Source organism: Pelobates fuscus, chromosome 3 (assembly GCF_036172605.1).
Source record: "Pelobates fuscus isolate aPelFus1 chromosome 3, aPelFus1.pri, whole genome shotgun sequence".
In the NCBI taxonomy this organism is placed as follows: domain Eukaryota; kingdom Metazoa; phylum Chordata; class Amphibia; order Anura; family Pelobatidae; genus Pelobates; species Pelobates fuscus.
In genome coordinates this window covers 9,759,709-9,771,843 of record NC_086319.1, presented here as the reverse complement: position 1 = coordinate 9,771,843, position 12,135 = coordinate 9,759,709, and the positions used below count along the sequence as shown (strand labels likewise).

The window sequence follows — 12,135 nt, the reverse complement described above, 5'->3', positions numbered from 1 at the left end:
ATGGCTTGCCCTCTCCCCAAACCACAAGCAGCTTCCTCGACCAAATCCTAAATCACCAGCAAGGATTACGTTAATTCCATGTTTACCATAGCGACCGATGTCACTGACAGCCTGCGTACAAAGTGGGTTAATATAGTAACAGCCTGGGAAACAAACCTAGGATAAGCCAGACAACACTTCGCTCTCAGAAATTCACGTATCCGTTTTAACAATCCAGGAACGATGGGAAAAAAAACAAAATTACAAAGAACGAGGATCGGACGTCAAGCAGGAATAATGCAGATTATATGATCCACACCGGGTCCCAGAGTGGGGTAAAAAGGCATCACAACATGTGAGTGTGGACTGACCTGGCATCCGGCAGAACTCCCCGTACGGTCACTCGGAGTGGCTGCTCAGCTGTCCAGGAATCTGCACACCAAATCCTTTAATAGAGTGAGGGACGAAGTGCGCTGATTGAAGCCCCCTGTCAGTAAGCATGCTGCAGACCCATTCGTGGCAGAGCAGGGAGTGAGAGCCACACACAGCGATTGTCAGCAGAGGGTGGGATCTCTGGATCTCGGAGGGGGGGCAGCATACGCAGACTCTCTCTCCAGGTTGGGAGAATCAGGCAGTGAGATCTCTGGACCTCGGAGGGGAGGGCAGTATACGTAGACTCTCAATCTAGGTTGGGAGAATCGGGCAGTGGGATCTCTGGACCTCGGAAGGGGGGGCAGTATACGCAGACTCTCTCCAGGTTGGGAGAATCAGGCAGTGAGATCTCTGGACCTCGGAAGGGGGGGCAGCATACGTACACTCTCTCCAGGTTGGGAGACTCAGGCAGTGGGATCTCTAGATCTCGGAGCGGGGGCAGCATACGCAGACTCTCTCTCCAGGTTGGGAGAATCGGGCAGTGGGATCTCTGGATCTCGGAAGGGGGGGCAGCATACGTAGACTCTCTCCAGGTTGGGAGAATCAGGCAGTGAGATCTCTGGACCTCGGAGGGGAGGGGGGCAGTATACGCAGACTCTCTCTCCAGGTTGGGAGAATCGGGCGGTGGGATCTCTGGACCTCGGAGGGGGGGGGGCAGTATACGTAGACTCTCTCTCTAGGTTGGGAGAATCGGGCGGTGGGATCTCTGGATCTCGGAAGGGGGGCAGCATACGCAGACTCTCTCCAGGTTGGGAGAATCAGGCAGTGAGATCTCTGGACCTCGGAAGGGGGGGCAGCATACGTACACTCTCTCCAGGTTGGGAGACTCAGGCAGTGGGATCTCTAGATCTCGGAGCAGGGGCAGCATACACAGACTCTCTCTCCAGGTTGGGAGAATCGGGCAGTGGGATCTCTGGATCTCGGAAGGGGGGGCAGCATACGTAGACTCTCTCCAGGTTGGGAGAATCAGGCAGTGAGATCTCTGGACCTCGGAGGGGAGGGGGGCAGTATACGCAGACTCTCTCTCCAGGTTGGGAGAATCGGGCGGTGGGATCTCTGGACCTCGGAGGGGGGGGGGGGGCAGTATACGTAGACTCTCTCTCTAGGTTGGGAGAATCGGGCAGTGGGATCTCTGGATCTCGGAAGGGGGGCAGCATACGCAGACTCTCTCCAGGTTGGGAGAATCAGGCAGTGAGATCTCTGGACCTCGGAAGGGGGGGGCAGCATACGTAGACTCTCTCCAGGTTGGGAGAATCAGGCAGTGAGATCTCTGGACCTCGGAGGGGAGGGGGGCAGTATACGCAGACTCTCTCTCCAGGTTGGAAGAATCAGGCGGTGGGATCTCTGGACCTCGGAAGGGGGGAAGCATACGCAGACTCTCTCTCCAGGTTGGGAGAATCGGGCAGTGGGATCTCTAGATCTCGGAGCGGGGGCAGCATACGTAGACTCTCTCTCTAGGTTGGGAGAATCGGGCAGTAGGATCTCTGGATCTCGGAAGGGGGGGCAGCATACGCAGACTCTCTCTCCAGGTTGGGAGAATCAGGCAGTGGGATCTCTAGATCTCGGAGCGGGGGCAGCATACGTAGACTCTCTCTCTAGGTTGGGAGAATCGGGCGGTGGGATCAGCAGCGAGAGGGTTAAGCGATCTGCCATACATGTGAAGGTGACATGACGTCATGTGTTCAAAGAGTGAAAGTATAATGTACATTACATGTTACACGCCAAGTACCATGTTACACATCTGTCATCCACTACCATCTGAGTACTCAGGAGAGTGCACACTCATCCATTACTATCTGAATACTCAGTAGAGTGCACACTCATCCATTACTACCTCTGAGTACTCAGGAGAGTGCACACTCATCCATTACTACCTCTGAGTACTCCCCGGGAGAGTGCACACTCATCCATGACGATAAATCCCACAATAGTCACATGAGTGCAGGTTCATCCATTACTATCAATATAGAAGTACTAAGGTGAGGTGAGTGCACACTCATCCATTACTATCAATATAGGATTACTAAGATGAGGTGAGTGCACACTCATCCATTACTATCAATATAGGAGTACTAAGGTGAGGTGAGTGCACACTCATCCATTACTATCAATATAGGAGTACTAAGGTGAGGTGAGTGCACACTCATCCATTACCATATATTTATGAATAGTAACGTTTTTTCAGGTTCATCAAATATTACTTAAAACTCAGGAGAGTGCAGTCTGTCACTCAAAGGAAACCTAGATAGAGAACGGTAATACCCAGGTGAGTGCACTCACCACAAACATTATTACATAAGGAACACGTGAGTGCAGTTATAGTACATAAGGTAAAGTGAGTGGATTTTACAGATCTGTTACTAGAGGGGGCACTCAGTGACTGTAGCAGTATATCAGACACACAGTGAGTGCAGTGGGGGGGGGACACAGTGAGTGCAGTGGGGGGGGCACAGTGAGTGCAGTGGGGGGGGCACAGTGAGTGCAGTGGGGGGGCACAGTGAGTGCAGTGGGGGGGCACAGTGAGTGCAGTGGGGGGGCACAGTGAGTGCAGTGGGGGGGCACAGTGAGTGCAGATGGGGGGACACACACAGTGAGTGCAGATGGGGGACACAAACACAGTGAGTGCAGATGGGGGGGGACACACACAGTGAGTGCAGATGGGGGGGGACACACACAGTGAGTGCAGATGGGGGGGGACACACACAGTGAGTGCAGATGGGGGGGGACACACACAGTGAGTGCAGTGGGGGGGACACACACAGTGAGTGCAGTGGGGGGGACACACACAGTGAGTGCAGTGGGGGGGGGGGGACACAGTGAGTGCAGTGGGGGGGGACACACAGTGAGTGCAGTGGGGGGGGCACACAGTGAGTGCAGTGGGGGGGGACACACAGTGAGTGCAGTGGGGGGGGGGCCCAGTGAGTGCAGTGGGGGGGGACACACAGTGAGTGCAGTGGGGGGGGGACACACAGTGAGTGCAGTGGGGGGGGACACACAGTGAGTGCAGTGGGGGGGGGGGACACACAGTGAGTGCAGTGGGGGGGGGACACACCGTGAGTGCAGTGGGGGGGGGACACACCGTGAGTGCAGTGGGGGGGAGACGACACACAGTGAGTGCAGTGGGGGGGGGGACACACAGTGAGTGCAGTGGGGGGTGCGTGCAGTGGGGGAGGAGGGGGCACTCAGTGAGTGCAGATAGTCCATACTCAGGGCACACTCCGGGGAGGGTTACTCACCGAGCTGAGGCCCCTCCAGTTCCGCTATAATCCGCTGGGGCCCCCGGGGGCCAGAAACAGGATGCGGAGAGTTCGGAGAACAAACAGAACTTCTGGAGAGAGAAACACACCGGGTACATAGCTCCGCCTCCCGGCAGAGGAGGTCCAGACCCAGCCTGTCCCACTCCGGCCCCCACTAACTCCCAGCCTGTCCCACTCCGGCCCCCGCTAACTCCCAGCCTGTCCCACTCCGGCCCCCGCTAACTCCCAGCCTGTCCCACTCCGGCCCCCACTAACTCCCAGCCTGTCCCAAACCGGCCCCCGCTAACTCCCAGCCTGTCCCAGCCCGGCCCCCACTAAGTCCCAGTCCGGCCCCCACTAACTCCCAGCCTGTCCCAGTCCGGCCCCCACTAACTCCCAGCCTGTCCCAATCCGGCCCCCGCTAACTCCCAGCCAGTCCCAGTCCGGCCCCCACTAACTCCCAGCCTGTCCCAATCCGGCCCCCACTAACTCCCAGCCTGTCCCAGTCCGGCCCCCACTAACTCCCAGCCTGTCCCAATCCGGCCCCCGCTAACTCCCAGCCTGTCCCATTCCGGCCCCCGCTAACTCCCAGCCTGTCCCACTCTGGCCCCCACTATCTCCCAGCCTGTCCCAATCCGGCCCCCGCTAACTCCCATCCTGTCCCAGTCCGGCCCCCACTAACTCCCAGCCTGTCCCACTCTGGCCCCCACTAACTCCCAGCCTGTCCCACTCTGGCCCCCGCTAACTCCCAGCCTGTCCCACTCCGGCCCCCGCTAACTCCCAGCCTGTCCCACTCCGGCCCCCGCTAACTCCCAGCCTGTCCCACTCCGGCCCCCGCTAACTCCCAGCCTGTCCCACTCCGGCCCCCGTTAACTCCCAGCCTGTCCCACTCCGGCCCCCGTTAACTCCCAGCCTGTCCCAGTCCGGCCCCCACTAACTCCCAGCCTGTCCCAGCCCGGCCCCCACTAACTCCCAGCCTGTCCCAATCCGGCGCCTGCTAACTCCCAGCCTGTCCCAATCCGGCCCCCACTAACTCCCAGCCTGTCCCAATCCGGCCCCCACTAACTCCCAGTCTGTCCCAATCCGGCCCCCGCTAACTCCCAGCCTGTCCCAATCCGGCCCCCGCTAACTCCCAGCCTGTCCCAGTCCGGCCCTCGCTAACTCCCAGCCTGTCCCAGTCCGGCCCCCACTAACTCCCAGCCTGTCCCAGTCCGGCCCCCACTAACTCCCAGCCTTTCCCAATCCGGCCCCCACTAACTCCCAGCCTGTCCCAATCTGGCGCCTGCTAACTCCCAGCCTGTCCCAATCCGGCCCCCTCTAACTCCCAGCGTGTCCCAGTCCGGCCCCCACTAACTCCCAGCCTGTCCCAATCCGGCGCCTGCTAACTCCCAGCCTGTCCCAATCCGGCACCTGCTAACTCCCAGCCTGTCCCAATCCGGCACCTGCTAACTCCCAGCCTGTCCCAATCTGGCGCCTGCTAACTCCCAGCCTGTCCCAATCTGGAGCCTGCTAACTCCCAGCCTGTCCCAATCTGGAGCCTGCTAACTCCCAGCCTGTCCCAGTCTGGCCCCCGCTAACTCCCAGCCTGTCCAGTAACTTCTCCCCATCAACTCCCTCCAGCCCCCAGTTACTCCCCTCTATCTCCCGGTAACTCCCCTAGCAACTTCTAAAACAACCCCCCTCCCAGTAACTCCCCCTCAGCTCCCAGTAATTCCCAAAACAACCCCAGCCCCCATAAACTCCCCCTCAGCTCTCAGTAACTCCCAAAACAACTCCAGCTCCCAGTAACACCCCTCCAGACCCCCAGTAACTCCCCTCTAGCTCCCAGTAACTCCCTCCAGCCACTCCCAGCACTTCCCCCAGCACCTTCTAAAACAACCCCCTTTAACCAGTACCTCCCTCCAGCCTCCTCAACTCCCAAAACAACCCCAGCTCCCAGTAAATCCCCAAACAGCCCCCCCAGTAAATTCCCTCTAGCTCCCAGTAACGTTCAAAACAACCCCAGATCCCAGTAACTTCCCCAACCCGCTGCCAGTAACTCCCCCTCAGCTCCCAATAACTTCCCTCTAGCTCTCAGTAACTCCCAAAATAACACCTGCTCCCAATAACTTCCCTCCAGCTCCCAGTAACTCCCCCCTAGCCCCAACTCCCAATAACTCCACCCAATAAAGCCCCTAGCTCCCAGAAACTCCCCCAGCTTACAGTATTTTGCAAAATAACCCCAGTCCCCAATAACTCCCACCAGCTCCTAGTATTGGCCCCAGTAACTCCCCCCCCAACTTCCAGTAGCACCTTCACCAGCTCGAGTAACTTCCAAAACAAAGCCAGCTCCCAATAACTACCCCCCAACTTTCAATAAACCCCCTAACTCCCAGTAACTCTCAAAACAAAACACAGTAACCCTCCAGCTCACAGTAACTCCCTCCAGCGCCCAGTAACTTCCCCTGCCCCCAGTAACTCCCCCAGCCCCTAGTAAGTCCCCCCCCAACTCTCAATAAACCCGCTAGCTCCCAGTACCTCTCAAAACAAAACAAAGTAACTCCCCCAGCCCCCAGTAACTTCCAAAACAGCCCCCAGTAACTCCCCCCAACTTCCAGTAATCCTCCCAGTAAGTCCCCAAATAACCTCCAGCTCCTAGTAAATACGATACATTGTTCTGGTTCTAAATTACATTTTAGTTCTATAAATTGTTATTGGTAAGTCACCTAAAATTTCTCAGGACAATCCACGTCCCCATTCACACCCCAGAAATGAAAGTGTCCCTCTTTGTCCATGTGAAATGTTAGGAGGATACATAGTAAAATATGCTTTTAATAATAAATCCAACATTTCATTGTTAGACTCTTCCCATTGTTAGAGGGGTTTTCAATCCATTACTTTGGGCATGACGGAGTCAAAGGTAATTCATGGTGACTCACTAAAGTAGCACGAGGAATTAATTTAGGTCGTGACTCAGAGGTTAAAAAAATCACTGCATTAGAAGAACAGTCACTTTGTATCCCTGGAAAATGTTCACCCACCCTGCTTCCCCCCACCCCTTTACAGTTCCCACTCTTGTCAATAACTAACAGGACTACAATCTAAATCAATACCTTACTGGGAGAAGAACGGCCTTTTTTGAGGTGTAAAAGCACGGATTCTGCTCTCTGCCCATTGGAGTTAATTCGCAGCTCCTTGCAGACTAGGAGTCCGTGGTTTCCCCCACCGAGAGACAGATTGGATGACAGATTTAAGATAATTGAGTTTCTTGATGCCTTTCAGATAATGGCAAAGCGGGGCACAGAAAATACAGTTTTTAGAGTTTTTCTATAATTGGGTTATATTTAAAAAAAAATCACAATGAAGGATTTGGAACGCAGCAAGGACGAGGAGATGGCAGATACGCAATTATTTTTTTCCTCGATGAATCCTCCGTAATGTACATTTATCATCATTAAAGGATCTGTATGGGCACCATAACAACTTCATCAAAACTAAGATGTCATGGTGTCCAGACGGTTCCTTTAATACCGTATTACTAATGTAAGATCTTATCCGGAATATACCAGTATACCACAAAAATTCTGCAAATCAATTTTTCCAAAATTGGCCAAATGTTCAATTTCGTTGTCATTTGTTTGCAACGCTCAGTGTAATAAATAAACCCAAATAAATAACTGTTACGCACAGGGTTCATTAAACAATTTATTTTAGAAAAAATGAAGTTAGTTTAATAATTTATATTATGAACGTTTTACTGCAGAAAGAAAGCTGGTAAAATGAAACCCACAGTCTTACCGGCTGCTCTCCATCCAACGAGAGCTGAGCTGGAATTCTGGTCAGCGACTGAAACATGTATCATAGTAATGGCTGGCCGCCCCCCTGGGTGCTTTAATACAGGGGCCATGCAGGTACAGATATCCATGTTCTATCACATGATGCGTCATTATCTGTGTGCTCTTCTATCTAAATATTAGAAAATCTTGTTAGTTTTACCTAGCAGGCCATGACTGGATGGAAGTTTTATACAAGTAAATAAAGAGTAACACAGCATCCGGAATAATGTGTCATTTCTGAAAATTAATACAGTTTTTTAACTGAAAAAAACTGCAACACAGTCAGTCAGCACTTTATCAAACAGAATCCTGTGACTGCTGTTCTTATAGACAGACAGACATGCAGTCAGACAGACAGGCAGTGAGACAGACAGACAGACAGACAGTCAGTGAGACAGACAGGCAGGCAGTGAGACAGACAGGCAGGCAGTGAGACAGACAGACAGACCGACAGGCAGGCAGTGAGACAGAGAGGATACCGGCAGTTATAACATGCACCTTTATCACTTATACATATTCAGTCATATATTATTCTGCAGCTGCGTGTGCTGTCTGAAATATTGTGAAATGCATTAATTACCGCCACCTTTGCTTTACATTAACATAATTTACAAAAGATAAACATATTTACAGTTTCTATGGAAATATGAAAATAAGGTTTATTATAAGATCTCGTTCTTCAAGCAGAAAGTTAAACAATGGTCAAAGCCAATGATTCACCCATTTCCTGCCATCTGTCAATCTGCGTCGGCGTCCTTAATAGCAGAGCGCTTCCAATAATAGGACACATTGGGGGAATACCATTGGCCATAGCTATATTGCCCCGATAGTCAATACTATTGGCCATAGCTATACTGCCTGATAGTCAATACCATTGGCCATAGCTATACTGCCCCGATAGTCAATACCATTGGCTATAGCTATACTGCCCTGATAGTCAATACCATTGGCTATAGCTATACTGCCTGATAGTCAATAGCATTGGCCATAGCTATACTGCCCCGATAGTCAATACCATTGGCCATAGCTATACTGCTCCGATAGTCAATACCATTGGCCATAGCTATACTGCCCCGATAGTCAATACCATTGGCCATAGCTATACTGCCCCGATAGTCAATACCATTGGCCATAGCTATACTGCTCCGATAGTCAATACCATTGGCCATAGCTATACTGCCCCGATAGTCAATACCATTGGCTATAGCTATACTGCCCCGATAGTCAATACCATTGGCTATAGCTATACTGCCCCGATAGTCAATACCATTGCCCATAGTTATACTGCCCCGATAGTCAATACCATTGGCTATAGCTATACTGCCTGATAGTCAATACCATTGGCCATAGCTATACTGCCCGATAGTCAATACCATTGGCCATAGCTATACTGCCTGATAGTCAATACAATTGTCCACAGCTATACTGCCTGATAGTCAATACCATTGGCCATAGCTATACTGCCCCGATAGTCCACAGCTATCCATTGGCCACAGCTATGCTCCCCCGATAGTCAATACCATTGGCTATAGCTATACTGCCCCGATACTCAATACCATTGGCCATAGTTATACTGCCCCGATAGTCAATACCATTGGCCATAGCTATACTGCCCCGATAGTCAATACCATTGGACATAGCTATACTGCCTGATAGTCAATACCATTGGCCACAGCTATACTGCCCCAATAGTCAATACCATTGGCTATATCTATACTGCCTGATAGTCAATAGCATTGGCCATAGCTATACTGCCTGATAGTCAATACCATTGGCCACAGCTATACTGCCTGATAGTCAATACCATTGGCCATAGCTATACTGCCCCGATAGTCAATACTATTGGCCATAGCTATACTGCCCTGATAGTCAATACCATTGGCCATAGCTATACTGCCCCGATAGTCAATACCATTGGCCATAGCTATACTGCCCCGATAGTCAATACCATTGGCCATAGCTATACTGCCCCGATAGTCAATACCATTGGCCATAGCTATACTGCCCCGATAGTCAATACCATTGGCCATAGCTATACTGCCTGATAGTCAATACCATTGGCCATAGCTATACTGCCCCGATAGTCAATACCATTGGCCATAGCTATACTGCCCCGATAGTCAATACCATTGGCCATAGCTATACTGCCTGATAGTCAATACCATTGACCATAGCTATACTGCCCCGATAGTCAATACCATTGGCCATAGCTATACTGCCCCAATAGTCAATACCATTGGCCATAGCTATACTGCCCCGATAGTCAATATCATTGGCCATAGCTATACTGCCCCAATAGTCAATACCATTGGCCATAGCTATACTGCCTGATAGTCAATACCATTGGCCATAGCTATACTGCCCCGATAGTCAATACCATTGGCCATAGCTATACTGCCCCGATAGTCAATACCATTGGCCATAGCTATACTGCCCCGATAGTCAATACCATTGGCCATAGCTATACTGCCCCGATAGTCAATACCATTGGCCATAGCTATACTGCCCCGATAGTCAATACCATTGGCTATAGCTATACTGCCCCGATAGTCAATACCATTGGCCATAGCTATACTGCCCCGATAGTCAATACCATTGGCCATAGCTATACTGCCTGATAGTCAATACCATTGGCCATAGCTATACTGCCCCGATAGTCAATACCATTGGCCATAGCTATACTGCCCCGATAGTCAATACCATTGGCTATAGCTATACTGCCCCGATAGTCAATACCATTGGCCATAGCTATATTGCCCCGATAGTCAATACTATTGGCCATAGCTATACTGCCTGATAGTCAATACCATTGGCCATAGCTATACTGCCCCGATAGTCAATACCATTGGCCATAGCTATACTGCCCTGATAGTCAATACCATTGGCCATAGCTATACTGCCCCGATAGTCAATACCATTGGCCATAGCTATACTGCCCCGATAGTCAATACCATTGGCCATAGCTATACTGCCCCGATAGTCAATACCATTGGCCATAGCTATACTGCCCCGATAGTCAATACCATTGGCCATAGCTATACTGCCTGATAGTCAATACCATTGGCCATAGCTATACTGCCCCGATAGTCAATACCATTGGCCATAGCTATACTGCCCCGATAGTCAATACCATTGGCCATAGCTATACTGCCTGATAGTCAATACCATTGACCATAGCTATACTGCCCCGATAGTCAATACCATTGGCCATAGCTATACTGCCCCAATAGTCAATACCATTGGCCATAGCTATACTGCCCCGATAGTCAATATCATTGGCCATAGCTATACTGCCCCAATAGTCAATACCATTGGCCATAGCTATACTGCCTGATAGTCAATACCATTGGCCATAGCTATACTGCCCCGATAGTCAATACCATTGGCCATAGCTATACTGCCCCGATAGTCAATACCATTGGCCATAGCTATACTGCCCCGATAGTCAATACCATTGGCCATAGCTATACTGCCCCGATAGTCAATACCATTGGCCATAGCTATATTGCCCCGATAGTCAATACTATTGGCCATAGCTATACTGCCTGATAGTCAATACCATTGGCCATAGCTATACTGCCCCGATAGTCAATACCATTGGCCATAGCTATACTGCCCCGATAGTCAATACCATTGGCCATAGCTATACTGCCTGATAGTCAATACCATTGACCATAGCTATACTGCCCCGATAGTCAATACCATTGGCTATAGCTATACTGCCCCGATAGTCAATACCATTGGCCATAGCTATATTGCCCCGATAGTCAATACTATTGGCCATAGCTATACTGCCTGATAGTCAATACCATTGGCCATAGCTATATTGCCCCGATAGTCAATACTATTGGCCATAGCTATACTGCCTGATAGTCAATACCATTGGCCATAGCTATACTGCCCCGATAGTCAATACCATTGGCCATAGCTATACTGCCCCGATAGTCAATACCATTGGCCATAGCTATACTGCCCCGATAGTCAATACCATTGGCCATAGCTATACTGCCCCGATAGTCAATATCATTGGCCATATCTATACTGCCCCGATAGCCAATACCATTGCCCATAGCTATACTGCCCCGATAGTCAATACCATTGGCCATAGCTATACTGCCCCGATAGTCAATACCATTGGCCATAGCTATACTGCCCCGATAGTCAATATCATTGGCCATAGCTATACTGCCCCGATAGTCAATACCATTGGCCATAGCTATACTGCCCCGATAGTCAATACCATTGGCCATAGCTATACTGCCTCATAGTCAATACCATTGGCCATAGCTATACTGCCCCGATAGTCAATACCATTGGCCATAGCTATACTGCCCCGATAGTCAATACCATTGGCCATAGCTATATTGCCCCGATAGTCAATACCATTGGCCATAGCTATACTGCCTCATAGTCAATACCATTGGCCATAGCTATACTGCCCCGATAGTCAATACCATTGGCCATAGCTATACTGCCTCATAGTCAATACCATTGGCCATAGCTATACTGCCTCATAGTCAATACCATTGGCCATAGCTATACTGCCCCGATAGTCAATACCATTGGCCATAGCTATACTGCCCCGATAGTCAATACCATTGGCCATAGCTATATTGCCCCGATAGTCAATACCATTGGCCATAGCTATACTGCCTCATAGTCAATACCATTGG

The 12,135-nt window shown here is 50.8% G+C and overlaps 1 protein-coding gene across 2 annotated transcripts in view; it reads right to left on the bottom strand.

The window, feature by feature from the left end:
- RASSF8 (Ras association domain family member 8) overlaps nt 1–3,810 on the bottom strand; it is a 117,195-nt gene extending 113,385 nt beyond the window's left edge. Inside the window, exon 1 of one of the 2 annotated variants that reach the window (XM_063446686.1) lies at nt 3,648–3,810. The gene's annotated coding sequence lies outside the window, so the exon portion shown is untranslated. Of the gene's footprint in view, nt 1–350; nt 468–3,647 lie in introns of those variants that run through there. The other variant, XM_063446685.1, reaches the window with a different exon arrangement.
- Between the last annotated feature and the right edge of the window lie 8,325 nt (nt 3,811–12,135).